This window comes from Onychomys torridus, chromosome 8 (genome assembly GCF_903995425.1).
Source record: "Onychomys torridus chromosome 8, mOncTor1.1, whole genome shotgun sequence".
NCBI classification, from domain to species: Eukaryota; Metazoa; Chordata; class Mammalia; order Rodentia; family Cricetidae; genus Onychomys; species Onychomys torridus.
Genome location: NC_050450.1, coordinates 6,585,992 through 6,613,287, shown reverse-complemented (window position 1 = coordinate 6,613,287; position 27,296 = coordinate 6,585,992). Strand labels below are relative to the sequence as shown.

At 41.2% G+C, this 27,296-nt stretch overlaps 1 protein-coding gene across 3 annotated transcripts in view; it reads right to left on the bottom strand.

The window, feature by feature from the left end:
* The window catches only part of Parn (poly(A)-specific ribonuclease), a 171,909-nt gene that overhangs the window by 42,108 nt on the left and 102,505 nt on the right, over positions 1-27,296 (bottom strand). The gene's annotated exons all lie outside the window — the stretch shown is intronic.

The window sequence follows — 27,296 nt, the reverse complement described above, 5'->3', positions numbered from 1 at the left end:
GGGAGAGCCTGGGTCAATACCCAACAGACTCATGCTTTATTCAAAGGGGCTTTTTTTTTTTTTTTTTTTTTTTTTTGGTTTTTTGAGACAGGGTTTCTCTGTATAGTTTTGGAGCCTTTCCTGGAACTCACTCTGTAGCCCAAGCTGGCCTCGAACTCACAGAGATCTGCCTGGCTCTGCCTCCCAGGTGCTGGGATTAAAGGCATGCACCACCACTGCCTTGCTCAAAAGGGCTTTTTATAATATGCCAAAGGGAGGGGCAAAAGATCTCCCCCTTGCAAGATCAAAGCACACGTTACAGCCAAGTGTAGAGCCTTCCAAATACCTGGTAAACACACCCATGGCCCAATCATCTCCTTATGTAGCCCTGCTGGGTAAAGCAAGCTCAGATTCTCTGACCCTTGAGTAAGTTCTCACTAGGAAGCCTCTGTGGGCTCCACAGGTCCCCCTTCTTAATAATATAAAGGGCCCCTCAGATCCCTCAGATGGACTGTGCCTGTCTTAGGTTGCCTTCTTCACTAGTCTTACCCGTCTTTGAAGTACACTTTCCGCCAATTGTACTATGTCTTAGGTTGACAGCTAGCAAGAAGGACTTCCGTGTCTGACTACCAGCCTCTGGCAGGGAAGGGTGCAGAGCTTAACTCTATGCAGCTCTGAAGCCGCCTTTCCACTAAGAGCTTGCAAATAACTGGAATGATTATAGCAATACTCCTGCCCCTTATGGTTGCTATGCTCCCCAGTAAAGGAGTAGAAGATGTTAAAGATGGAATGGCCTTTTTGAATAGGTCTAAGATGTCTATAGTGGTCTTAGCTGCACCAAGCCCATTTTTAAATCAGTAAACTCTTGATGCAACCACATCAAATAAATGAATAAACTCCTGACACAACTGCAACAAATCTAAAGATGCAGAATCACCATTAACATTAACAAGTTAACATCATAATTCTAGCATGAATATTACTATAAACAATTACAATTCTTACAAACTTACATCCAAAAGCAAACTCTTAATAGAACTATTTACACTTTACAAACTTTAGCAAGCATCCAAAAGCAATTTCTTAATAGAACTTACAAAACATAGTGTACATTAACACAAGTTAACATTAACCCACTTAAGGGACAGAAAAATATTTTTTTTAGAAACATTAAGGAGACTGAGGAATATTAACTCTCCTTTTGCTTTAAAATTTTTTAAGCTTCATTTTTGAGCCTGGGTAGAAAAAATAAATTTCTCTATTCCTACACCAAACAATTCCATTTTTTACACAAACAGTTCCACTTCTACACAAACAGTTCGGGAGTCACCAGTTAATAAAGTATATATGTATATATAAAACAGTTCCACAAAACAGTTCATAAGTCATCACAGTTAAATAAAATTGTACGTGAGATCACCATTGTCCCACTTCTGAGGTTTGTAAAAGTTCAAAAAGTTAGTTCTGATACCACTCTTAAAGTTCCACTGAAAGCTTTCTGATTACGGCCTGGCTCATCACCTGCCCTGAAGTCTTTGCATAACTGTCCAAGTCCTAATGACTCTGAAGCAAATAGATCGAAATATGAGGAGTCCCATTACCAAAACTTTTTGCAGTTCTCCTTGCCTGCAACCCAGTTCAAACCAGCATCTCTGAAGCCTCACTCTCAGCTACAGAGGCACTTTCAGTTAGCCTAACCCCCTAGACCATTTGCTCAGGGCAAAAGCTACTAGATGGCTGGGAAAGACTTCTTCATACAGCCAGCATGAATTGACAGCAAACAAACTGTGCAGCTTTTGCTGCTGGCTCCATTAAGCTTCCACAGTCCCATGCTGTCTGTGCCTCCTGTAACACACCAGTCTGCCCAAGACCCCAGTGTCCTGAGGTCCTGAGGGCTCTCTTGAGCCTCGTGGTATATGGCTGAATGCCACACCATTGCTTTGAGCTATGGCTCTCAACATTGGGTCTGGTAGGAAACCCAACCTTGGCCAGTAGGGGCAGCTACACCCCAGCTCTGTTACCTGCTTTGCTGTGGATCTTCTGTATGCTACCTACTTGCATGGCCAAATGCTGCCCCCAGGGTGGCCACATGGATCTAGCCACACCCTGTCTCTGGGAGCTAAGTCTGCTCTTGGCTTTCAGTGCTTCTCTGCCATTCAGCCTGGAGTGCTGCTGCCTCACCTCAGCAGTTCCCATGTCTGCATTTCCACATAGGGGCATGTCTCAGTTACTCGTCCGGCTGCTGTCTCTCTGCTCCAGTTGCCAATGCCACTTCTCTACCTGAGACAGCAGCCTAGCCTCTATAGGGCTTCCACTGCTCACCGCTGCTGCCTCTCTTGTGGTGTTTCCACTGGGCTCTGGCGACCAGGGACTCCAGCCACTGGGGTCCAAAGTCTCTACTGCACTCCAAGCTGCTGCTTCTGACTGCCATTCATCTCTCTTGTGGTGTGGTGTCTTGGATTGTCAAGGCAGTGCACAGCCTGAAGCCATGTCCTTCAGCTGGTTGACATTTCCCTCACCATGGCTCTGCCATGAAAGAAAACATGCAGAACCCCTTGGCCTGTGCTGGCTCTTGGCCTCTGCCACCTCTGTGATGATGCCCCAAGGGTCTCAGCAACTGATGCCTGGCTGCAACAGTTGCTCACACTATGCACCTGCTGCTTTCTGAAGTAAGCAGTCTCTGAAGTGTTTTTTGTTTTGTTTTTTTTTTTTGTTTTGTTCTCAGACTGCCAGGTTTGCAGTATCTACTTAGTTCTAGACACTGATTTCTACGTCCCGGGTCCCAGATGTGCTTGGGGATTAAAAACTACTCTATCCTAGGTCTTCACAATATCCTTATACCTAAAGCCTATTCTACCCTAATACACCTAAGCCTACATTTCTCAAACTAAACTTCACAAAACTTCTATGACTTACTTTAAGAGAGAGAGAAACACAAACACAGAGAGATACTTGCTGCAGCCTAGCTTTAACTACTTTGCTTTATATTTACAGTTTTACTCCTGAAGAATGGAATATCACCACCTCAACTTAATTCGTTATTGGGCATGGCCCCTTAACCCTCGGTGCTCCTTCTCTTCTATCCTTTGTACCTAAGCCCCATGTTGGGTGCCATCTTTGAGAGTCCAGCTCCTACCTTTAGAAGGGTTCTTAGGTTGAAGAGAGAGAGATAAGAAAATAGAAAGATAGACTTAGGTGACGAGAAGACAGAACCACAGGATAGCTTTGGGAGGGCCTGGGTCAATACTCAACAGCCTCACCCTTTATTCAAAATGGCTTTTTATAATATGCCGAGGAGAGACACAAAAGACCTCACTCTTGCAAGATCAAATCACATCATACAGCCAAGTGTAGACCTTTCCAAATACCTGGTAAACATGCAAATCATCTCCTTAAGCAGCCCTGCTGGGTAAAGCAAGCTTAGATTCCCTGACCCTGAGTGATTTCTCACTAGGAAGCCTTGGTGGGTTCCCACATTTTGCCCACTATCAACACCAGTAGTTATCTCTAATATTTGTAGGGAGTTGATAAGAGCCTAGTCATGTTGTCAGGGCAGTCTTGGTACCTAAGTAGCTGCACCAGCACCATGATGGCCATGATTTGTACACCTGTACCTGGCAGAGTTCATAGTAGATACAGGAATGGATGCATGAAGGTAGAAGGCAGCTGGGAGAGATGAACATGTAGTCTCAGGGAACACAGAATTAGACAATGGGCCAGGCTTGATGGGACAGACTTTTAATCCCCGTGTTCAGGAGGCTAAGACAGAGAGGTGACAGCCTAAGACCAGCCACAATGAGTTCCAGGATAATTTGTCCTACAGTACAAGATGCTGTCTGGAAAAAAGAAGAAGGAGGAGGAGGAGAAGGAGTAGAGGTAGTGGTAGTAGTAGTAGTAGTAGTAGTAGTAGTAGTAGTAGTAAAAGAGACTGGTGTAACCAGGAGCCTTAATTCCAAGGAAAGAAAATCGAAGTGCAAGAGGCAGCTGCTATACGTGTCCAAGAGCCAACATTTTTAAATCTTAAAACAAATCAGATTTCACTAATCTCAGCACAACTGTTTCATGTCACACCTGAAATACTTAGACATCCAATATTAAAATAAAAAAGGGGGATGGAGAGGTGTCTCAGGTAGTGTCGTGGTTAGAAAGAAAATGGCATCCCCAAAGGGGGGTGACACTATTAGGAGGTGTGGCCTTGCTGGAAGAAGTGTGTCACTGTGGGTTTGGGCTTTGAGGTCTCTTTTGTTCAAGTTTCCCTCTGCTGTGGAATGTTCTTTATGCTGTGAATATGTGTTGCTCTGACTGTTTGATAAATAAAATGCTGATTGGCCAGTAGACAAGCAGGAAGTATAGGTGAAATAAATAGACAAGGAGAATTCTGGGAAGAAGAAGGCTGTGTTAGGAGCCACCAGCCAGACAGAGGAAGCAAGATGACAAGGCAGAACTGAGAAAAGGTACCAAATCACGTGGCTGAACATAAATAAGAATTATGAGTTAATTTAAGTGTAAGAGCTAGTCAGTAATAAGCCTGAGCTAATGGTTGAGCAGTTATGATTAATATTAAGCCTCTGTATGATTATTTTATAAAAGGTTGTGGGAATGTGGGTGAGAGATTTGTCCTCACCACCTGCCAGGAGGGACACAGAGAAACTTCCAACTACAAATGGTGCCCAACATTGAGCAAGAGTTTCCACCTAAAACCTGAGAAAGCTTTTTTTTTTTTTTTAAGTTCTAGAACAGAGCTAAAAACAGCTTCCTAGTTGTGTCTCTCAGGCAAGCCATGAGCTACAGTATGGCAAGTTCTCAGTGGCGTGTGGGCATGACCTGCAGCATGGTGGATTCCCGCCACAGTACACAGAGGCATCTCCAAGCCATGCAGTATGCTGCCTGGTGGAATTAGTTTTTGCTAATACGGGGCGGGGGGGAAAAAGTTCTCTGGGTTACACTCTGCTGGGTAGAGGCATGGACCCACTGCCTCCCAGAGTCAGCTGCCGCTTCAGTCCTAAAAAAAATGCAGTTTAGCAGTTTAAAATCTCTCCTGGTCAGAGAAGGATTACAGATTCACAATAATAAGTCAGATTCAGATGGAATAAGACTTCAAATGGTTTACAGTGTGTGCAAAAATGTATGTAGGTTTGGAAGAGAGAGGAAAGTGAATATAGACAGTTACATAAAGCAATAGTTTCAAAAGAAGAGTCTTTAAAGAGACAATAAAAATAATATAGAAAATAAGCCACGTAAAGATGGAAATCCCACACAGAGTCTGGATTATATTGTCTTTTGGATTTTTTAACTGCAGAAAGACATTTGATTGTAAAGACTGATCAGTTAAACCAAATTTATTTTAAAGGTATCTTGACTTCAAAATTTGTGTTTAAGAATATGTTGCTTTGGAAAAGAGGTTCTGCTTTTGCTTCCACAGAAGATGAGAACCTGTGGATTGATTCCAAGCTAATATGGTTTGATCAGGGAAGACTCCCTGAGAGGTCTCCAGATGTTCCAACATCCAAAACAGCTTCAAGGTAACTGGCTCAGACAATGCAGCCCCACAGACTATTCCAGTCAGGACTTGACCATAATTCTTAATTTTCTCAGGATCTCCATAAGATTGCCAGTGCCCCCATCCAGCAGGAAGTAGTATGAGAAGCTATGCCCAAATTCCCAAAATATTATTTATAAATGTTTATTTTTATTTAAAGGGGGTTGGTTATAAATGTAATCTCTTTCTAAAGAAGAAAAGGGAATACAGATAAGATAAAAGGGTCGATTATTGAATCTATTTTTAAAGAACAACAACTTGTTTGAAATATTTTACATTGCTATGGATTTTAGTTTATCAATACAAATTTAAAGTTAATTTTGTTATACTTTAATGTATATTTCTACTTTTGTTTAAAGTATTTTGTTTGTGCAATTCATTTGAAATTGTAATGTATAGTTGAGAAATACAGATTAATAATTAGTCATCTATGATAATCAAACTTATAGTCATGTCAGTTAAGTTTTTTAGGTATACATAGATATATTTCAGTTAGATAGGCAATCTTCAAACACTGTGAAGACCTACAGAATATGGCATTTAAAATGTTTTAAAAACTTAGACTTTCTGGACAGTGAGACAAATCTGCTCCTGCCAGCACTTTACTCCTGCTGATTTACTTCAACAAGAGATGGTCGTTGAAGATACTCCATATGGAATTTATTCTTGGCACAAAATGGCCTGCTGGTTAAAGAACTGCTCTTGTCTGGACTCCTTGACAGTATGTTATAGAAACTGGACATGCAGGACCCACCACAAAATGACCACAAATTTTGCAAGGCAAGATCGTCCTTCTAGTTCCTGCTTCTCAGAGGAGACTGCCAGATATTGAACAGGACACAGGAGAAATGACTGAAAAACTCTAGACCTATAGGTTGAAGGTGGATGCCCCAATGTTGCAGAGGAACTCTGAGTGTCTGTCTAGGCATCCAGCTATCTGTCATTCTAGATTTTTGGAAGTTACTTATAATGTACTTCCTGTTTACTTAGGTAATATTATATCCTTCTGAGGTCTTTGGTGTAGTTGAAGACTAGAAAGTTTTAAATATAATTTTCCTTGGTTATGATAAAAGATAAATTAGATATGAAACATTAGACCCATAAATATAGGATAGAATACTTTCTTTAATTTTGTCAAATACAAATAGATTAGATATTATAACTATAATTCTTGCTTGATAACTGTTCTATTATATGTAATTTTACTATGTTAAACTTAAAACCTTCCTTTTTGATTAGACAGAAAAGGGGAGATGCCATGGGGTGTTCTGTATGCTGTGAATATGTGTTGCTCTGATTGGTTGACAAATAACATGCTGGTTGGCCAGTAGCCAAGCAGGAAATATAGGTGGGATAATTAGATAAGGAGAATTCTGGGAAGAGGAAGGCTGTGTCAGGAGCCTCCAGCCAGACACAGAGGAAGCAAGATAACAAGGCAAAACTGAGAAAAGGTACCAAGCCACATGGCTAAACATAAATAAGAATATGGGTTAATTTAAGTGTAAGAGCTAGTCAGTAATAAGCCTGAGCTAATGGTTGAGCAGTTGTGATTAATATAAGCCTCTTTGTGTTTATTTGGGTCTGAGCAGCTGCGGACCTGGTGGGACATAGAAGAACTTCCAGCTATATCCCTCAGTGTGACATTCAGCTGACTACTTACTGCCTCTGGTCAAGATGCAGCCAGCACCACATCTGCCTGCATGCCACCATGCAACCCGTCATGATGATAATGGACTGAATCTACAGAACTGTAAGCTGCCACCTCAAATGTTTTCTTTGTAAGAGCTGGTGTCTCTTTATAGTAATAAAAAAAGCCTAAGACAGTAAAGTGCCTGCCACATAAGCACAAGGACACAAACCCATGGGTGGTAGTGTATGCCTATAACTACAGCACTGGGTATGGGCCAGCCAACTTAGCCTGATCAATGAGTTTCAGGTTCACAAGGAGATGCTGTCTCAAAAGCATAAAGGTGGAGGCAATATCCTTGTTGATATCCAGCTTCCACATACATCAGTACCTGTGTGCACATGTGGACACATACTAACAAGTACTCCATCCACACTCTATGCATACCACCCACAAAGACATATTTAATATTAAAAAAGGGGGAAATTCTCAATTTCTTTAAGACATACAGAAGTTTAACTAAAAGGTTTATTGTACTTTTCTACAGTGAAAGAGGAAATACACTAAGGTATCAGGAAATTTCATATTATGCAACATCTCCCAAAGAAGTGTCAGGGATTGTCAGCAAACCATGAGCTCACAACCACAAACTCCAAGTCACAGCAGTCCAGTCTGCAGAGAGCTGTGGCGGAAGTCATCATTGGTGTGATGGACCAGCACCATCTCCCTGAAATTCCCTCTTTGGTTGTAAGGTCTACTACACAACACTCGAAATAACTCCTCTCTGAGTGGAATGCACATTCCTGAGAAGTGAGGACACAGATCAGTATTTCCCACAGCAGCCGAGGCCATGACAGGGCCAGAGGACAGAGAGATGGTGTGTTTAATGGTACATCCACTGATCCCAGTCACTCTGCCCCAGCCCCACAGATGAATGCCTCCAACAGTTCCCTGAGCACATTGAGATCAGGATCACTTGAAAGGGAGAATAAGCAACAGTCTTTCACTGTGGGCCTTGCCTGGCAACAATTTACCAGCATTCCTTAAATGCTAGCCTTTGCAACTCTGGGCCTTTAATCTAGAAGCCAAGGTGTCTGGCTCAGAGCCACGCTTCTGATGGATGAATCAGCAAAATGAATTGGCTGTCACCCAGTCCTTCAGAGGCCAGCTTTCCTGGTAGAAGCAGCATGAAGCAGGCTGCTTGGTGACACTAGCCTTCTCCAGATTAGTCAGGGAAATGACTTGAGGCCCCCTTTTGCTCCCACCACTTTGTTAAAGCCAAAGGGAGACCAAACACACCGGGAGTCGACCCTGTCTCCTTACAGGCAAATGAGGTGGTTCACAATCTCGTGCCTGGTCTACTGTCTCTTCACTTAGCACACAACATTGAATCTCTACAACTCCTGGAGGAATGGATGCTCTAGTGGCCACAGATAAAGCTTCCCAGCTGCCTAAGGCTGTGCAGAAAGAGGCAGATCTGGTATGAAACCAACACATCAGAAATATGTAGACATATTTAAAGTGACATTCTGTCTATTGTGTATTTACAGGCATTAAGTTTACTGAAGTTGACAACCACTGTATAAAATCCTGTATTAGGAGTTTTAATGAATTACACAAAAAGTTGAATAATTCATTTTTAATTAACTTTTTTAGTTGGTGTGCTGGCTAGTTTGATGTCCACTTGACACAAGCTAAAGTCATCTGAGAGGAGGGGCCTCAGCTGGGAAAGTGCTCCATAAGTAGGCAGACCTGTAAGGTATTTTCCTAATTAGTGACTAATGGGAGGAGGGCGCAGCTCCTTGTGGGCAGTGCCACCCCTGGGCTGGTGGTCCTGGGTTCTAAAAGAAAACAGGCTGAGCAAGTCATGGGAAGCAGCCAGTAAGCAGTACCCCTTGTGGGGTTGCTTCTACATCAGCTCCTGCTTCCAGGTTCCTGCTCTGCTTGAGTGCCTGGGATGCTCCCTTCAATGATAGACTACAGGATGGAAGTGTAAGCCAAATAAACTCTTTCATCACCAATTTGCTTTTGGTCATGGTGTGTCATTGCAACAACAGAAACCCAAACTAATGCAGTTGGCATACAAAATGTCAGGAGTCCTTATGAGTTCCTAGTAGACTTTTTTTTATTTTAGTTAAGAACTTTGGGGCTAGAGAGGTGGCTCAGGAGGTAAAACCCTGACACATAAGCACGAGGGTCTGAGTTTGAATTCCAGAACCCATTCAAGTGGAGCATCTGCAATCTCAGTGCTTCTCCATCCTGACTGGAGGTGGAAACAGTATCCTCAGAAAGTCACTGCTCAGCTAGCCTGCTGACATAAGCTGTACCGATGAGACCTTGAGCTCCACAGGTATGCACCTGCATGCCCCCGCACGCACACACAATCCTATTGTCTCTCCAGTGTCGTGGTGTATGTCTCTAATGCTAGCACTTCAGGCACAGAGGCAGGAAGATCACTGAAAGTTCAAAGCCAGCCTGATCTACACAGAGAGTTTCAGGTCAGCCAGGATCGCACAGAAAACAAGTAACAATAAAAGCAGAAAAACAACTTTATTGTTCATCAAAAAAATCTCTCTAGTTGACGAATACCTTGTATTTTAATAGATTTCTTCTGAAATTGATCTACAGATTGTCTGCAACTCTAGGAGGGAAGAACTATTTTAATAAACACTGCAGGAATTGAAAATAAAAACAGTCCACCCCACACACACATACACACAAAACAAAACAAAACAACAAAATAAACAAACCTCTGCCAGGCTGCTTTACACACATGTTGTACTAAAAAGAACAAGGCAAGAATGTCATGAGTTTGAGGTCTTGAGGAACTCCTTACCTGCTGGAAAAGCCTGCTCTAAAACTTGTATTTAAAGGAATTAAGCTAGGTTCATGCCTATAATGCAGCACTTGGGGAGTCTGACACAAGACAGTAACACAAACTCAAGGTCAGCTAGGCTACAGCATGAGACCCTGTCTCAAAGCAAAAACAACAAACTCAGTGTGGTGGTGAGGCAGATATAAACAAATACACCAACATATAGAAGTAAGCCTAGAAATGAAATTATGAGTTTGTAAAATGTTGATTTTTTTTTTTTGACAGAACAGCCTAGAAAAACACAAGTCAGGCATGGTGATACAAGTCTCTAATCCCAGCACTTGGGAGGCAGAAGCAAGAAGATCAGGAGTTCAAAGCCAGGTTCAGCTACATACCAAGTTCAAAACCAGACTACTTGAGGAGCCTATAAATATCAGACAGACAGAAGGAACAGAAAAATAAAACAAGCAAGAAGATGACCAACATGAACTTAAGATATAGGCTGCCAAAGCAGGAAATGGGGGGGGGGAAGGCAGACATGGCTTCTTGACAATAACTTGATGTTTAGATGTTTAGCTGGGAACTCTACTTGGCCCCAGTCCTCCCTCTCCAAACCCTACCCCTCAGGAAGCCTGCCAAGTAGTGGCTCCTCTGCCCACCTCCCAGCTCCTCAAGACCATGCCTACAGGGTATTTAAGGTCCGGCCCATAGACCTCCCACGTGATTTCTCTCCTGTTTCCCTTCCCCAAGATCACCCAGGGACTTTGCTGGCATTAAACCTGGTCTTATTAATTCAGTCTGATTTGGCTTATTGCATTGGCAGAGAAACACTACCAAGTGCTTTTCAAAATACTTATCACTTCATTCTTTGATGGAAAGCTTGTTTCACAGATGTCCATTTCATCTTATATATACAGAATGAATGACCTGTTTGCAGTCCACCCTGTCTGTCCACCTTAGCCATGTTCACCACATGTCATTTACATCAGAAAGTAACTTTAAGACCAACCAAGTAATTCCTGTTTCAATGCTCTCAGTGATATGAAGGAAGCTTCCTATCTAGCTCATGGGTGTCAGTGTGGGACCACTTCCTTGAGCAGCTCAGAAAGCAAGCAGCCTGCTTCTCACATGCTGCAGTCAGTGCACAGTGGTGTGAGCTGGAAGGTAGGCACATTAGCCCACTGTGAGCCCTGTGTTGTTTTAACAGCTAAATTATGCCAAAGTTCTCAAGGCCTGGGGCCACACCATGCTCACAAGAAAAACTGTGTACTGAGTACTTCTCTAAGCGCGGAACAGCCTGCAGGTGCCGTTCCTATTCTACAAGGAAGGACACTGGCTCACAAATGCCTGCTCCAAGGTGCCAGAGATGACCAGTGTTTAGGGTAAATTCCAAACTGAAGCCCATAGCGAGTTTAAAAATAAATATTTATTCTTTGTATATTAACCAATCAAACATAATTAGAGAGACCCCCAGCCAAGATACAAATTATGTCTCTTGCAAAATAGAATATCAGCCCATACAGCAGATATAAATGACCATTCCCTATTAAGGATTTGAAAGGGACACATAAGATAAGGGGGCAATGATAGAGCAGCCTAAATCTATTTTAAGATTAAATATCATCTTATTACAAGTTGATTCCTGTTTTCTGTAAAACCTGGATTTAACCATGTCTTTTTTTTTTTTAACCTATTTTATGGAATCTGACATGTTCTAAACTGTATACCCTGATCTCCACCCTTTTGAAGTGTTCAGTCAATGCCTACATAACCAAAATTCTCCTGGAAATCCCCCAACCCTTCAAAAGCCCTTCAAAAGTCTTGGGGTTTTTTTTTAGACTACATAAACCCCACTTTAGGGAGATAGCCCTGTCTTTGACGGGAAACAAAGCTTGTTTAATTTGACCAAAGAATTCGGATGTGGTGGTCTGAATAAAAAGAGAATGGCACTATTAGGAGGTGTGGCTTTGCTGGAGGAGGTGTGGCTTTGCTGGAGGAGGTGTGGCTTTGCTGGAGGAGGTGTGGTTTTGTTGGAGGAACTGTGTCACTGTGAGGGTTGGCTTTGAGGTCTCAGAAGCTCAAGCCTGGACAGTGTATCACTGTCTCTTCCTGCTGCCTTTGGATCCAGATGTAGAACTCTCAGTTACCTCTCCAGCACCAGTTCTGCCTGCATGTCACCATGCCTCCCATTATGACAACAATGGACTAAACTTCTGAATTGTAAGCCAGCCCCAATTAAATGTTTTCCTTTCTAAGAGTAGCTGAGGTCATGGTGTTTCTTCACAGCAGTAAAACTATAACTAAGACACTGGGTCTTAACTCTTACTCAATGGGATTAACAATAGTCTTCATGGAAACAGAACTCTAGGTTGTCAGTGTTAAGAAGGAGCCTTTTCCTTGGACTGGTTCTAGGGCTGAGCATTGTAACTCAGGGGTAGAGTATCTGGGTAGCATGGAGAAGGCCATGGATTCAATCCCTATTACCTCAAGGAGAAAAAATAGGCCTCAAATTAACATAGTGTTTTACAAGTTACAAAGGGACTAGATCTTTAAAAATTGCTTATTTACATAATATATACCATACTGTGTAAAACACAGTGATCATGTTTGTAGTCCTTTACACTACTTTCAGCTTCTGTTCTTGATGCAAGGTACAGACTAACCAAATATAAAAATGTACCACATGCACAAAGATAACACTTTGGGACTTGTGGAGTTGCTTACAGTCATGAGCCTATCACAATATTAGCAATGTTTTGACAAAGGATATGTATCACCACTTTTCAGTTCGTATAGCTGTGAATACAAAACAATCTGGGAAGCAGTCACCTGTGAAGACCCAAGGCTTCAGTAGCTAGAAGACCGTTCATCCACTGGTGGAGACTCACTGCATGTCTCTCTGCTGAGGCTGAGATGCACCTTTCATTTGATAAAAGAATGTATTCATACTTCATGACTCAGCTTAGTTGTCATCAAAGAGACCTAAGAAACCAAGTGTGGTGGCACACGCCTTTAATCCCAACACTTGGGAGGCAGAAGCCAGCCTGGTCTACAGAGGGAGTTTTAGGCCAGCCAGGGATACACAGAAAACAAAAACCAAAAACCAAACAAATAATAGCAATAACAACAAGGAAAGAAAAAGGCAAGGGTGGGGTGGGGCAGGAAGGAAGGAAGGAAGGAGAAAAGGAAAGAAGAAAGGAAGGAAGGAAGGAAGGAACGAACGAAGGAAAAAAGGAAGGAAGGGAAGATAAATAATAAAACCTAAGAAGAAAGAGGGAACTGGAAGGAGAATGGGAGGGGAGCTAAGGAGGCAAATTGCAAACAGGATAGTTTTTACTCCGTGGTTCCCATTAGTAAGGCCTATCCAGCCACCACCATGCAGCACTCAATGCTTCCTGGTGGCCCAAGTCATTCTACTATGAACAAGAACCTAGCCTTGCAGTTCTCCACACATGAAATCCAGATGCAGGTGCAGAAGCCCTGGCTACACAGCAAGCACCCAATATGCTGTGTGATACTTTGATTGCATTCTGACGCTCCTGAGATTGACAATAAAATTTGCTTTGACCAAAAATAAACATAAAGGTTTTGGAGGACTGAAGACAAATAGAGACAGGAAGTAGAAGGATGGAACTTAGGGTCTCATAACAAAGAGGTCCAGCCCCTGACAGTCTTTTCCCAGAGTTCCAGAAGAGACTCTGCCAGCTGTGAATGAATCTAAGAGATGTTGAATGAATATACGCACACGAATTTCTTTAGTCCATTTATTTTATCTTGTGAGTCAGTTCTTTTTCTACACAGCTTCTTTTATGCTCTCATATTTAGCTCCTTTCTTGACTGATTCTCTCTACATCTTTCTGCTGTTCTCTCTAAGTTCTATCTTAATTCTCCCACTTTCATTCTTCCCCTCTAGTTCTTCCCCTCTAGTTCTTCCCCGTCTAGTTCTTCCCATCTTAGTTCTTTCCATCTAGTTCTTCCTATTTTAATTCTTCCTCATATTAATACTCCTTCAAGTCTCTGACGTTTTCAGTTATATACTCATGCAATCAGCAATACTCTGGCCAAGGCAAGGTCACCAGGCTTGAATTCTTTCAAGGTCAAAAGGAAGGGTGATAAAATCCACACAAAGACCAGTACTTTTCAGCTATCATTAGCAACCCAAAAGGGAAGTGACTAAGGGCTTAATTTGATTAACAGATCAAAAAAGGAAATTTACGTGCTCAAACTACATTCTTAGAAGTGTTTAGGTAAAATGTTAGGACTCTATATGTCACGAGTGAAAATAAAACTGCCTTTTTTCCCCCTTGGCACCAAAATCTGTCCAAGCTGTGCCAATTTCTGGCAGGGCGGGGGAAGTATAGCTAAGTAACCTGTGTCTGAGTTAATTGTTAAAGGGAGACCCAGAACTACATATAGCTCTTCGAAAAAAGTGGGTTAAGCTTAATTAGCACATCTACCTGGCCTGGGGAGTTGTCTCATTGTAAATTTTTACCTTCTCTCAGGAACTAACAAATAGTCTGGATACTTATCTATTTGCAGTCTGTTCTTAGAAAGTCTGGGAAGTATCTTATATAAGATACATTTATCCAGAGATGGTCCTGGCCAGATGTTGCTAATGACGACAATTTTAGAAAGGTCTTAAGTTAGGGGGTCTTGGTTGTGTGGCTACTGTCAAAACAGTTGGGAAGTGTTATTAAAAATCCCAATAGTATATGGGAAGTTATGCCCAATGAATGATCAACCACACTGTTAGAAGTTCTTTGGAAAAGAATCAAATGGGAAAGCTACAATAGCACCCAAGAAATTCGCTAAAGGAAACAGCTAATACATTCAAAAGCCAGTATCACCAAGACTCCTTGAGTCTTGGCTTTATCCTCTGGAAGAATTCTTAACTCTTCAACTGAGTTCCTACTTCCTATTTCTGATACTCACAGTAGTCTCAGCCCCTTATGAATGGAGAAACAAAAGAGATAGAAGGTCACTGGTCACTACTCCGACACTTCTGTGATCATGCAGGTTCTTACTCCAATATCTGACTCCTGAGTTTTTATTGATAAGGAATAATTAGATAAACACATCACCAGTACACTTCTGCAGAGCCTCAGAGTACCTATGAATGATGCCACATCCCCATGAAAATTTGAGAAATGTCAGCATTCCTGCCTAAACATTGCTGGGGTACCGGAGAAGTCACACAAAAAACCACCATCCATGCATGCAATTGGCAAGAGTGTTTTTTATTATTCTCGTTTACTGGGGCCATCCATTCCACACAAAGGCAAGATGGCAATAACCTTGAAAAGAAAGTGAGAAGTCCTTTTAAGCCTAAGTGGAGTGTCTAAGGCACTTAGCTCATCTTAGATATAACTGGCTCATGTTGGTGGTAATCTTGTTAGTAACTTCTAATTGGCTAAGGTTAGTTGAGGGGATTGGTCAGGGCTATGATCTTCCACTTTGGGGCAAGACTGAGTAAATCCAAGGCATTGTCCTTATTTGGTCATTATCTTAAACTGGTCCAGGCCTGTTACTTGCTGCCCCCTTGTCCCTGCCATCAGGAGGTGTCAGTGATTAATGTTTCTTTGTTCTCAGCCTTGAGCAATAGACATGAGGCCTAGTGAGGCCTAGTTCTGAAGTGACCCTGTGTATCTAATATTTGCCTGGCCTTCTCAAACACATATGCATTATCATGGAACACATTTCAGAAGGAAAGCAATGTGGCTGGGTATGTCAGCACATGCCTTTAATTCTGGCACTTGGAAGGCAGAGGTGTTGCAGGACATTTGACTGCACTGTAACACTCCAAGACAGTTAATAAATTTAACCTTGAATCAGGGAATGGATTCCACAACTAGTTGACCAGAATTAGCCACAGAGATTTGGGAGGACCCAGGTGACGATAAGATAGAGAGGCACAGGAAAGAGTAGGGAAGGACTTAAAAAATTTGCAGGTCTTTTTGATCTGGGAATGTGGAAAGACAGGGTCAGCTGGTCGTTCCTCTGCTGCTTTCTTGATCCATCAGGTTTTACTCCAATATCTGACTCCCAAATTTTTATTAATAATAGAACAATTTAGGTAAATACTCTACCTAGCATTCAACTCACAGTATGAGATCACGCTTCTACTGCCTCTAAGGGACACACCATTCCAGCAAGTTTCTATAGCCTAAGCTGTAGCAGCCACAAGCCACTGAGCACCCCAGCTTCAAGCACCACTAGCCACTGTGCACACTGGCCCCACCTCCCATTGCCTACCTCAGTCCCAAATTGCACAGTTGCAGCCACCAGCTGCTGGCTCTGACATTCAGGTGACTCTATGCCCTTGAAAGCTAAAATCAAGTCTCCTACCATGCAGGCTTCTCTTGCCCATCCCCCTGCCTCCACTTCTAAGGCGGCTTGCTTCATCTCCCCAGCTCGGCCACTTCAACACCCACTCATGCCAGCTTGGGCTTCTTCTTCTGCTGCTGCTGCTATTGCAGCAAACCCATAGGCCATACCCTCAGCCTGGTCTGTGCAGCATAGCGGAAGTCCATAGTACCTTGCTAGCCCAGCTGCATGGGAACCCTGACATACCCCCTCCCACACACACATATACAGCAGAATGCCATTACTGAAGCTGGCCACCTATGCAGAGCTTTGTGGTTGCCACTGTTGTGGACAAACTGAAAATTCAGCAGATCTGGTGAGACACCTGGGAATTCTTAAGGAGGCAATTAGATATTATTAAAAAAATCTTTCCTATGTTATGAATGAGAAATATTATCACACTAGAGAGTTACGACTCTGTACAGTTCTACAGTGAATGGCTACCACACCATTACATGATGAAACTGAAGCGAAGCGGCTCAAGGATTTTAGATAAAAGCCTTAGTTTATCCAGTTACCATACAAGAATGGTAGGCCAGGTGATAGGCACCCCTCAGGCTATGCAGAAGTTTAGTGGAATCCTGTAAAAATGTTAGATTTGGGATTTAAGGAAGCAGTTATTTCATATGGTATGCATTCACCCTATGTGAAGAAGTGGTTAAGTTCATGGGCCACTAGGAATGGAATTATACCCCAAGAATGGAAAGATTTAATTACAGCAATATTGGAAGCTGGTCCTCAGTTGCAATGGAGAACCTGGTGGAAAGCAGAAGCTAGGGCTTCTTGTTATTCCCCAAGACCAGTTTCTCAGTGAAGCCAAGATTTCTGATTTGCAAAGACAGTTTAGATTTGAAAATCACACTTGGCCCTATGTCATCTAGCAGCTTTGAAAGCTTGGGACAAGGCTGAAGAATCAGAAAAGAGGACTGAGTCATTTACTAAAATTATACAAGACCTAAAAGAAGCCTTCACTGATTTTTTGCAAAGACTGGCTTCAGCTGTAAATAGAATAATATAAGATCCACAAGTCCAAAAAATATTAATTGAATCTTTGGCTTTTGAAAATGCTAATTCTGAATGTAAAACAGTGATTAGGCCTTCAAAGGCAAGATAGATGAATGGATTAGAAATACAGCTGACACTGGACCTCACTCACATGATGCTGCTTTGATGGAAGAAGTGATTTCTAAAAATTTTAAGAAAATAAAAATGTCAGATGTTTTAATTGTGGTAAGCAAGGTCATATGAAAAGGGACTGTAGGCAAGGCATTCCTAGAAACAATGTTTTTTTCTAAAGATTATTCAAACAGAAAGTGCTGTGGGATGTTCTGTATGTTAAATGTGTTGCTCTGATTGGTTAATAAATAAAACACTGATTGTAGCCAGTAGCCAGGCAGGAAGTATAGGCGGGAGGAGAGAGGAGAATTCTGGGAAGTGGAAGGCTGAGGGAGAGAGACACTGCCAGCTACCACCATGACAAGGAAGATGTAAGGTACCAGTAAGCTATGTGGCAAATTATAGATGAATAGAAATGGGTTAATTTAAGATAAAAGAAGTAGATAACAAGAAGCCTGCCATGGCCATACAGTTTGTAAACAATATAAGTATCTGTGTGTTTATTGGGTCTGAGCAACTGTGGGACTGGCAGGTGAGAGAAATTTGTCCTGACCATGGGCCAGGCAGGACCAGAAAAATTATAGCTACAAATGGTGCCCAATGTGGGGCATGAACCCACAACCTGGAGATTAAGAGTCTCATGCTCTACCAACTGAGCTAGCTGGGCTCACTCCTTCTATAAACCCTTCTACAGTATACAGAAGGTGTAGTAAAGGCCAATATTGGACTAACGAATACAGATCAACACAAGGCAGGCAAGGTAGCCTTTTGTCATCAGGAAATGTCTTAAGGGGCCTCTTGCAGACCCCAATCATTCCCTGTCGGCATTAGGGAAACTTCCATAGAGCAATTAAAGGACCTTATGCCTGTTGTTAAAAACCATACTCCTATGGATGACAAAACAGCTTCAATAGATAAAACAAAATTTTCAGGAAGAGACCATATAACAAGTATTTTTGCAAACTTCTATAAATGATCAAAGAACAAAGCTAAAAACATGAATAAATAACACTGTAATTGAAGGTTTGGTTGACACAGGTAAATATGTAACAATAATCTCACCAAAATCTTGGCATCCAGAATGGCCTCTTTGGGAGGTAATAATTCAGCTTCTAGGGATTGGACTTTACCTCAGGTAAAGCAAAGAAGAGTCGAGTGTATAGGCCAAGGACAGAGAGGAAAATTAAAGCCATATATGGCTAACACAGTCAATGAATTTATAGGGATAAGATTTGTTGCAGCAATGGAAAACACAGATTAACATTCTTCTAATCTCAGAAGCAAACCATAAACTAACATATGTTTCTGGGGAAAATACTAAAAGTTATTATAATAAACAGTGACCAACCATCCAGGCTGTATAAAAACAGGGCACAACAGCTGTTCATCTTTTAGCCCTACCTTTAAAACGGTTAACTAACAAACCTGTCTAGGTGGAAAAAATGGCCTTTGACACCAGAAAAATTACAGGCACAATAACAGCTGGTACAGTAGCAGCTAAATGCTCAACATATTGAAGAATTGACCAGTCCTTGGAATTCTCCTATATTTATCATTTAAAAGAAATCTGGAAACTGGAGAATGGTAACAGACTGGAGAGCTATTAGTAAGGTGATCCAGCCAATGGGCTCTTTACAGCCTGTAATTCCCTTGTCTCCTTTATTACCTAAAGGATGTTGTATTATGGTGATTAATATAAAATATTGCTTTTTAATATACCTTTACAAGAACAGGATAGAGAAAATTTTTTGCCTTCATGATGCTGTTAAAAGGTGTCAGTGGAAAGTCCTTCCACAAAGGATGTTAAACAGCCCCACCTTGTGTCAATATTTTGTACAACAGCCATTGGAAACAATTCATCTTTAATTTACCATTATATGGATGATCTCTTATTGGCTGATTCAGACACAGAAACCTTATAAAAATATTTGATGAAGTAAAGAGAATTTTGCTTGCTGGGGATTACAAATATCTACTGAAAAAATGCAAAGAGGAGATTCTATTAATTATCTAGGATATGAAATGGGCTTACAGAAGAACTCAACCACAGAAAGTACAAATCAAGAGAGATCAATAACGAAATCTTAATGATTTGCAAAGACTGCTAGGTGATATTAACTATCTACAGCCCACAATCAGATTAACAACTCAAAAACTAAGTAATTTCTTTCAAACCTTAGGTGATAAAGACTTAAATAGTCCAAGAAAATTAGCAGCTGAGGCTGAGAGAGAATTGATTTTGGTAGAAAAGAAATTGCAGGATGCACATGTGGATCACTTGGATCTGGAGCTTGATTGTATTCTGGTTATTATGCATTTTCCCACATGAATTCTTATGCAAAGATAGTATTTTAGAATGGATATTTCTGCCATATAAACAGAGGAAAATTGAGACTTCATCAATTAACAGGAATAGACCCTGCAGAAATTGTGGTACCTTTTACTAATGCTGAAATTCCTCATTATGGACAGGAAAATAAGCATTGTCAAAGAACTTGCAGTAATTTCTTAGGAGAGATTAGCAATAAATATCCCAAAAGCAAGAGACTAAAATTTATAAAAAGAACTAACTGGATCCTCCCTCACATGGTATGAGGAACATCAATTTCTGGAGCCTCTACATTTATTACTGCAAATAAATCAGGAAAGGCAGGGTATAAATCAGGAAATATAAGTAAAGTGTCTCAAAGCCCTTATAGTTTCATTCAAAATTCAGAATTATATGTTTTTATCATCATATTATTAGCTTCTCCAGATATTTTTAATATAGGTTATTGACTCTCAATACACAGAAACTTTATATATTGAAACTGCTAAACTTATTCCAGATGGTTCAGAATTACCTTTGTTATTTATTCAACTACAACAAGTAATCAGAAATAGAAATTATCCCTTGCATACAACATACCAGATCCCATTCGGGTCTACCAGGCCATCTAGATACGGTAATGATGAAATTAATCAGCTACTGGTAGGAAATGTTCTATAAGCCTCAGAATTTCATAAGAAACACCATGTTAATAGTAAGAGTTTAAAGAAAGATTTTTCTATCACTTGGCAACAAGTGAAGGAAATCATAAGGAAACATCCTACTTGTTCTTTATACAACCAAACTACATTACGAGCAGGAAGTGACCCAAAGCGTACTTAAATGAAATTTGGCAAATGGATATGTTTCATTTTTGTGGAGTTTGGAAAATTAAAGTATGTGTACCTGTGGTAGTTTGAACATAAGTGGCCCCCATAATCTCTTAAGGAGTGACATGATTAGGAGGTATAGCTTTGTTGGAATAAGTTTTGAAAAGGCTGATTCTGTAATTACACATTTACTATAAGTTATGGCAATTATGGGAATACCTGTACAAATTAAAACTGACAATGTTCAAGCATATGTCTCTAGTAAAATGAATGTTTTTTGCATAGTACAATATAAGGCATTTTACAGGTATACGACATAATCCTACAGGACAAGCAGTTATAGAAAGATCTAATCACACTTTAAACGTTAATGAGAAAGGAACAACAGCTGCAGAGACATACTGGATAATAGAAAAAACTACAGAATTAAATCGGCCTGTATTTTTAAAGACATGTTGACTTCAGAATGGAAGATATATGTTATGTGTTATATTGGAGAGATAGGTGTTATGTTGAAGAAGAGGTTTTGTTTTTGTTTCCACAGGAAGAAGAAAAGCTATGGATACCATCAAGACTGATACAGATTACATGTGAATAGCAGAAACCTCATAATTAGGAGAGGCAATAGTTCATCAAATACTATAGCCATTCAACCAAAACTAACTTATAAGACTAACAAATGCCTTTTATTTTATCAGATATAACCTGCCAAAAGAGGGAACTCCCTAAAGATAGGGTTGGGGTAGGGCTTTGTATCTGTCTTTCCAGGAGAATAAAGGCATCCACCTAAGGAATCTGAAGACCACTGGACAAATGAGACATTGGAGGAAGAAGGATGACTCATCAATAGAAAATGTCACAAGAAAAAGAGCAAATTGGCCTGATGGCATAGTACGCTTCCAACAGGATAGAATTTCATAAGTCTTCCCAAATGTTTGTTATCTGCTGTTCTCTACAGACATTTAAGGCAATTGGTCTTTTTGTACTCTCAATTCCATTAAAAATTAAAGCTGGCTTTGGAGTTGGAGCATGGCTCTCTCCTTCTCTAAACTCAAGTATGCTTGTTAAAGGAAAATCCAAAATCTCTGTCTTTTGTCAGAAGAGTCACCTGGTATGGGACAGAAGAAAACCAAATTTAAAGGAATATTCTATTGTCACTGATCTCATAATCCTTTGGTTTTGACTCTTTAAAACTTCTTAAGGTATAAATATTATGTCAAAATTGATGCAGATCTCATCCATTTCTCTGTCATTGGGAGATCCCTGTGTCTTTCCTAGGGTCCCATTTTCTAGGTAGCCTCCCTGGAGTTGTGTAGCAGAAAACCTGGACGACAGTGGTCCAGGGCAAGATTTGAGGGAAAGAAAGCTTAGGGGAGCAGGAGATCCCAGCTGGATCAAGAACAGAAAGGGAGAACAAGGAATAGCAGACCATGATAAATGAAGACCACAGGAAGAGGCAGAGTGCTCAAGAGGTCCCCAAAAATCCACAATGATACATCCTCTGTAGACTGCTAGCAATGGTCGAGAGAAAGCCTGATCTGACCTAGTCTGGGGATCAGATGGCCAAACACCCTAACGGTCGGCCTGGAACTCTCATCCAATGACTGACTGAAGTGGACACAGAGATCCTCGGCCAGGCCCCAGGTGGAGCTCCAGGAGTCCAATTGTCAAGAAAGAGGAGGGACTATAAGAGCGTAAATTGTTGAGAACAAGATTGCAAAAAGCACAGGGACAAATAGCCAAACGAATGGAAGCACATGAATTATGAACCAAAGGCTGTGGAGCCCCCCGCTGGATCAGACCCTCTGGATAAGTGAGACAATTGAATAGCTTGATCTGTTTGGGAGGCACCCAGGCAGTGGGACCAGGACCTGTCCTTAGTGCATGAGCTGGCTGTTTGGAACCTTGGGCTTACACAGGGACACTTTGCTCAGCCTAGAAGGAGGGGACTGGACCTGCCTGTACTGAATCCACCAGGTTTAAATGAATCCCCAGGGGAGTCTTGGCCCTGGAGGACATGGGAATGGAGGGGAGGGGCTGGGGGGGGAAGGAGAGGGTGGGGGCGGGAGGGGGGAGGACAGGGGAACCCATGGCTGATGTATAAAATTAAAACACAAATATAATAATAATTTTAAAAAAGGAAAAAAAATTTATAAGATTTGCTGCATGGTGGTGGTGCATGGCTTTAATCCCAGCACTCAGGAGGCAGAGGCAGGTGGATCTCTGTGAGTTCGAGGCCAGCTTGGTCTACAGAGAAAGTTCCAGGAAAGGTGCAAAGCTACACAGAGAAACCCTGTCTCAAAAAACACACAAAACCAAACAAATATATATATATGATTTTATATACATACATATACATATAAGTACACATACAAACATATACAAACATATATACATACATACACATGATTTTAGACTTGAATCTGAAGCAAATAACTAGAAACTAAGTTTGTGTACCCCGGATGTCTTTAACAGACCGTGGTCCTTTAACTTCTTAGAGATATGTGGCATATGACATTAAGTTTTCTGCAGTGAACCTTGACCATTCCTGGCAGTGATGTTTGAGGTCTCCAAGAAGATGATGGGACTCTGCAATGATGATTCCACCTGGAGTGTAGTAACACTATTAAGCTAACAAACACCATCCAAAGATCAGTTTTGGACTACTAATTGCTCAGGACAACCTGGGTAAAGATTTTCCAGGTGTGGCCTTTTGGGGGAGGAACACTCACACCCCTGTAAGTGACCCTCCCCCCTTATGTTCTGTAAGGAAGCTCAGTAAACTAATTGGTTTACTAGAGTGAATTTAGGTAGAGCTGTTCCTAGTTTGTCATTGGGACCTTAGAAGGGACAGACATCTCCCCCTCAGAATTTCAGTAACAAGGTCACTGAGAAGCAAGTGACCTCTCAAGGCCTCTGTGAACTGCACAAATGGCACCTCCGAATTTAAAGACAGGAGATATAAAGGAGGCAACCACAGCTAAATTCTCAAACAAAGCAGCCACACAAAGGGCAGAGGAAGGTGTGCTTTCTGCTGTGATGAGCTGCATCCTCCATGCAGTGCTCCTTCAGAAAAGTGTGTCCTGAGACACACTGGCCAGAAGGGGAGATCATGAGTCAAATCCAAACCAAAAGACAGCAAACTATCTGAACCTTTCAAAACATTACTCTTGGGCTGAGGGCATAGCTAAAATTGAGTTTGAATAAATAAGCAACCAAATAGAGGGTTAAATTAAGCTTATTACATTCATTAAAAACTCAACTTTCAGCTGGACAGGCTGAGGCACACCTGTTACCAGAGTACTCAGAAGCAGGAGTATTATCTACAAAATAAAAATACACCTGGTGAGTAAACTGTAATGCATCAATTTGATGTCTTATTTAGTATAACTAAACAACATCAGAAAACTTCTGAAAGACTGATACAAAAAATGGAACATAAAGTTGTACCTCCCCATCATTACAGAGCAAGACCAAACATGAAAACAAAATGACGGCACCCTGAGTCCTTCTGGGTAGCCCATAGTCTTTGGTGCCTGAGTTGTGCTTCCCCAGCTTTCTGTCATGTATTCTGTTTGCTTCTATTGTTCATGTATTTGATGCTGGAGGTTCCAGGCACAATAGGCAGACATTACCCACTGAGCTGCACACCCAGGCTCACTTTCTTCATAAAAAGAATTTTTTTTAAAAAATTTAGATTAAAAAGGGTTTGATCCTCAGCTCAAAAAAAAAAATTAGATTAAAAAATGTATTTGGCTGGCTAGCTAGCTAGCTAGCTAGTCTCTAGTTATTAACTGATTTTGATTTTTGTTGTTGTTGTTGTTTCTTTTTAGACAAAAATCTCACTATGTAGACCAGGATGGCCTTGAATTCACAATGGTTCTCCTGTTTCAGTCTTCCCAGTGCTAGAACTACAGGAGTGAGTCACCACATTTGACATTAAAAATGTTTTTGTCTCAAAAACAACCAAAAACAAAAACAAAAAAAAAAATGGTGAACAAATTTTCATTCCCAGCCTTGAAAACTACATAAATTCTGTCATTCATTTAATCTAGTAAAAAAACAGGGATGTATTCTGTAATAATGAGGTAGAAAACTCACGGTTTTCATATTGACTGATTATGCTGCTGAGGGTTAAACCTAGGGGATTTGCTAAAGCTAGGCATGTACTCCACTGCTAGGTTATACATCCTTACCTTCAGAATGATTTTTTGTTTGTTTTGAAACAGTCTCATTTTGTACCCTAGACAGACAGGATCCTCCTGGGTGCTGGGAATACAATTGTGAGCCACCACATTTGGCTTAAAACATAATTTTAAAAAAATAACAATTCTAGCTAAGCAACATAAAATGATAAAATAAAGTTATGAATACCTTTGGGCATATTGTTATTATGTCAGTGCCATCTGGGACCAAGTAAATTTTCTATGACAAATAAGTTATGCCTGGTGGTGGCAGTGCACATCTTTAATCCCTGAATTTGGGAGTTTAATCAACACTCTCTGAGTTCAAGGCCAGCCTAGTCTAAAGAGTAAGTTCCAGGACAGCCAGAGTTACACAGAGAAACCCTATCTCAAAAAAGCCAAAAAAGACCCCCCCCAAAAAAGGAAAAGAACAGTTATGATATGTCATCTAATTAATTTGGTAGTTAACTGAGCTCATCACAAAGTTTCTAGGCTACAGGCTAGAGGTCAGAGGTGTAGCTCAGCTGGTAGAGTGTCTGAGGGTAAAGGGCTAGTCAAAGAAACCCACCCTGGCCCTGAAAGTAGAACCACTTAAAGAACACAACCTGACCCTGAAACCAGAGCAGAAAGGCTAAAAAAGGTCAGTGAAAGAAACACACTTTGACCCTGAAACCAGAGCCAAATCTGCCCCTGACCAACTGAACACAAAACAAAATAATCTCTGAGCAGGAAAATCAACCAATCTCTGAGCAGAAATCCCTGAGCACAAAATGTAGCCAATCTGAGCTTGTCCAACTTCAAGGGGCTCAAAATCTGACCAATTCCCAGAAAATCTTCTGCCTGGAAAAAACTCCACCCCTAAGAAGACCTATATAAGCCCTGTGCCTGTTCAGTTGGCAGGTGCCCTTCTCTACCCTGGCAGAGGCAGCCACTCTCCTGGATTCCTCCCTCCCACCTAAATCACTTGAAAGAGTTTGGGGTGAAGACCTTTCACCAGAGCGGAGCAGATTCTTTGCTGGGAAACTCCCTAGTGGAGCAGAGCAGAGAAAGCAACAGCCCTTAGGGGACCGAGCAGAAGTAACAACTCTTTGCCAGAGCTAGAACAGATTGCTACATTTCAGCAGGGAAACGTTTCCCCTTAGCAAAGTAAAGCTGAAAAAGTAACAACTTGGGACAGAGCTGAGAAGAAACAGACCTCTCTGCTGGGAAACTCTTAGCAGAGTGGAGCAAAGCTAAGCTGTAGTGGCTCTCTTTCAGACAAGAGCAGGACAGCCACATCCTGTGGGAGACCATCCCTCACTGGAACCCAGCTTCAGGATACCTTCTCCTCACAGCTATAGGTATTCAGGATACCTTCCCTTCACAGCTGTAGACTTCCAACAAGTCAGGATACCTTTCCCTCCAGAGCTGTAATACTTGCAGTGTCTGCCTGGCATACATGATGAAGCGGTGGGGTTGATTCTCAGCACTGTATAAATCAGGAGTGGTGGGTACAACCATGAGCCTAGATAGAACTCAGAAGGTAGAGGCAGAAAGATAAGGAATTCAAGGTTGCCCTCAGCTTGAACCTAGCCTGGGATACATAAAACCCTGCCTCAAAATAAACAAAGAAACATATAAATAAGCAAATAAATAAATAAATCCTAGTTTAGACTAAACTCAAACTCCAAAACTCCACTGGTAGTTTCATGTATTACTCATGTGTAAAAGTAACATGGTTATTACAAACTACACAAATTTTCACTTCCAACTGTGTAAAGGTCAGTATCAAACTGATAATTTCCAATCTCTTATAGCATTTAAAAATTATTGTTACAAGTGAATTGTTTTGAGAATAATTTATTATTCTGAGAATATATAATGTTAAAAAATAAGAACTAAGGTAAAATTTTAAAGAAGCTAATTATAAATAAATAACATTATTCAGAAAGAAGTAAGAAAAAGACAAAGCATAGTAATACTTAGAATTCCAGTTACCTGGGGGCCAAGACAGGAGAAAATCCCAGTTTAAGGCCAGTATGGGCTACAGAGTAATACTCTGTCTCAAAACAAGCCTCTGATGTATATACCACAATGCTATAAACAGGTCAGATCCCAGACACAAAGCTCAACCTGCTGGTCAGAAAGGAATATACAGTGTACTTACAAGCTACCACACTTCCAGCTGGCAAGATGGCCCAGCTGAGAAAGACATTTGCTCCCAGCCAGGGTGGAGGAAGCACACCCCTTTAATCCCAGCACTTGGGGGTGGGGAGATTTACTACCATGTCTGATGACCCAGCGTTGATCCCTGGGACCCACATGGGTGGAAGGAGAGAAAAGACCCTCCAAGTTGTTTTCTTCATGTGCACTGTAACACTTGGGGAGCCTCTTTATAAATAAATATGATTTTGAAAGAAGATTTATCAAATTAGAGCTGCAGTTGTCCCTCAGTACTAAATATTTGCCTATTATGTACAGTCCCTAGGTTGGAGTCCTAGCACCCTCATTAAAAACAAAAATAATACCTATACTGGAGATAGAGAAAAGATTTTA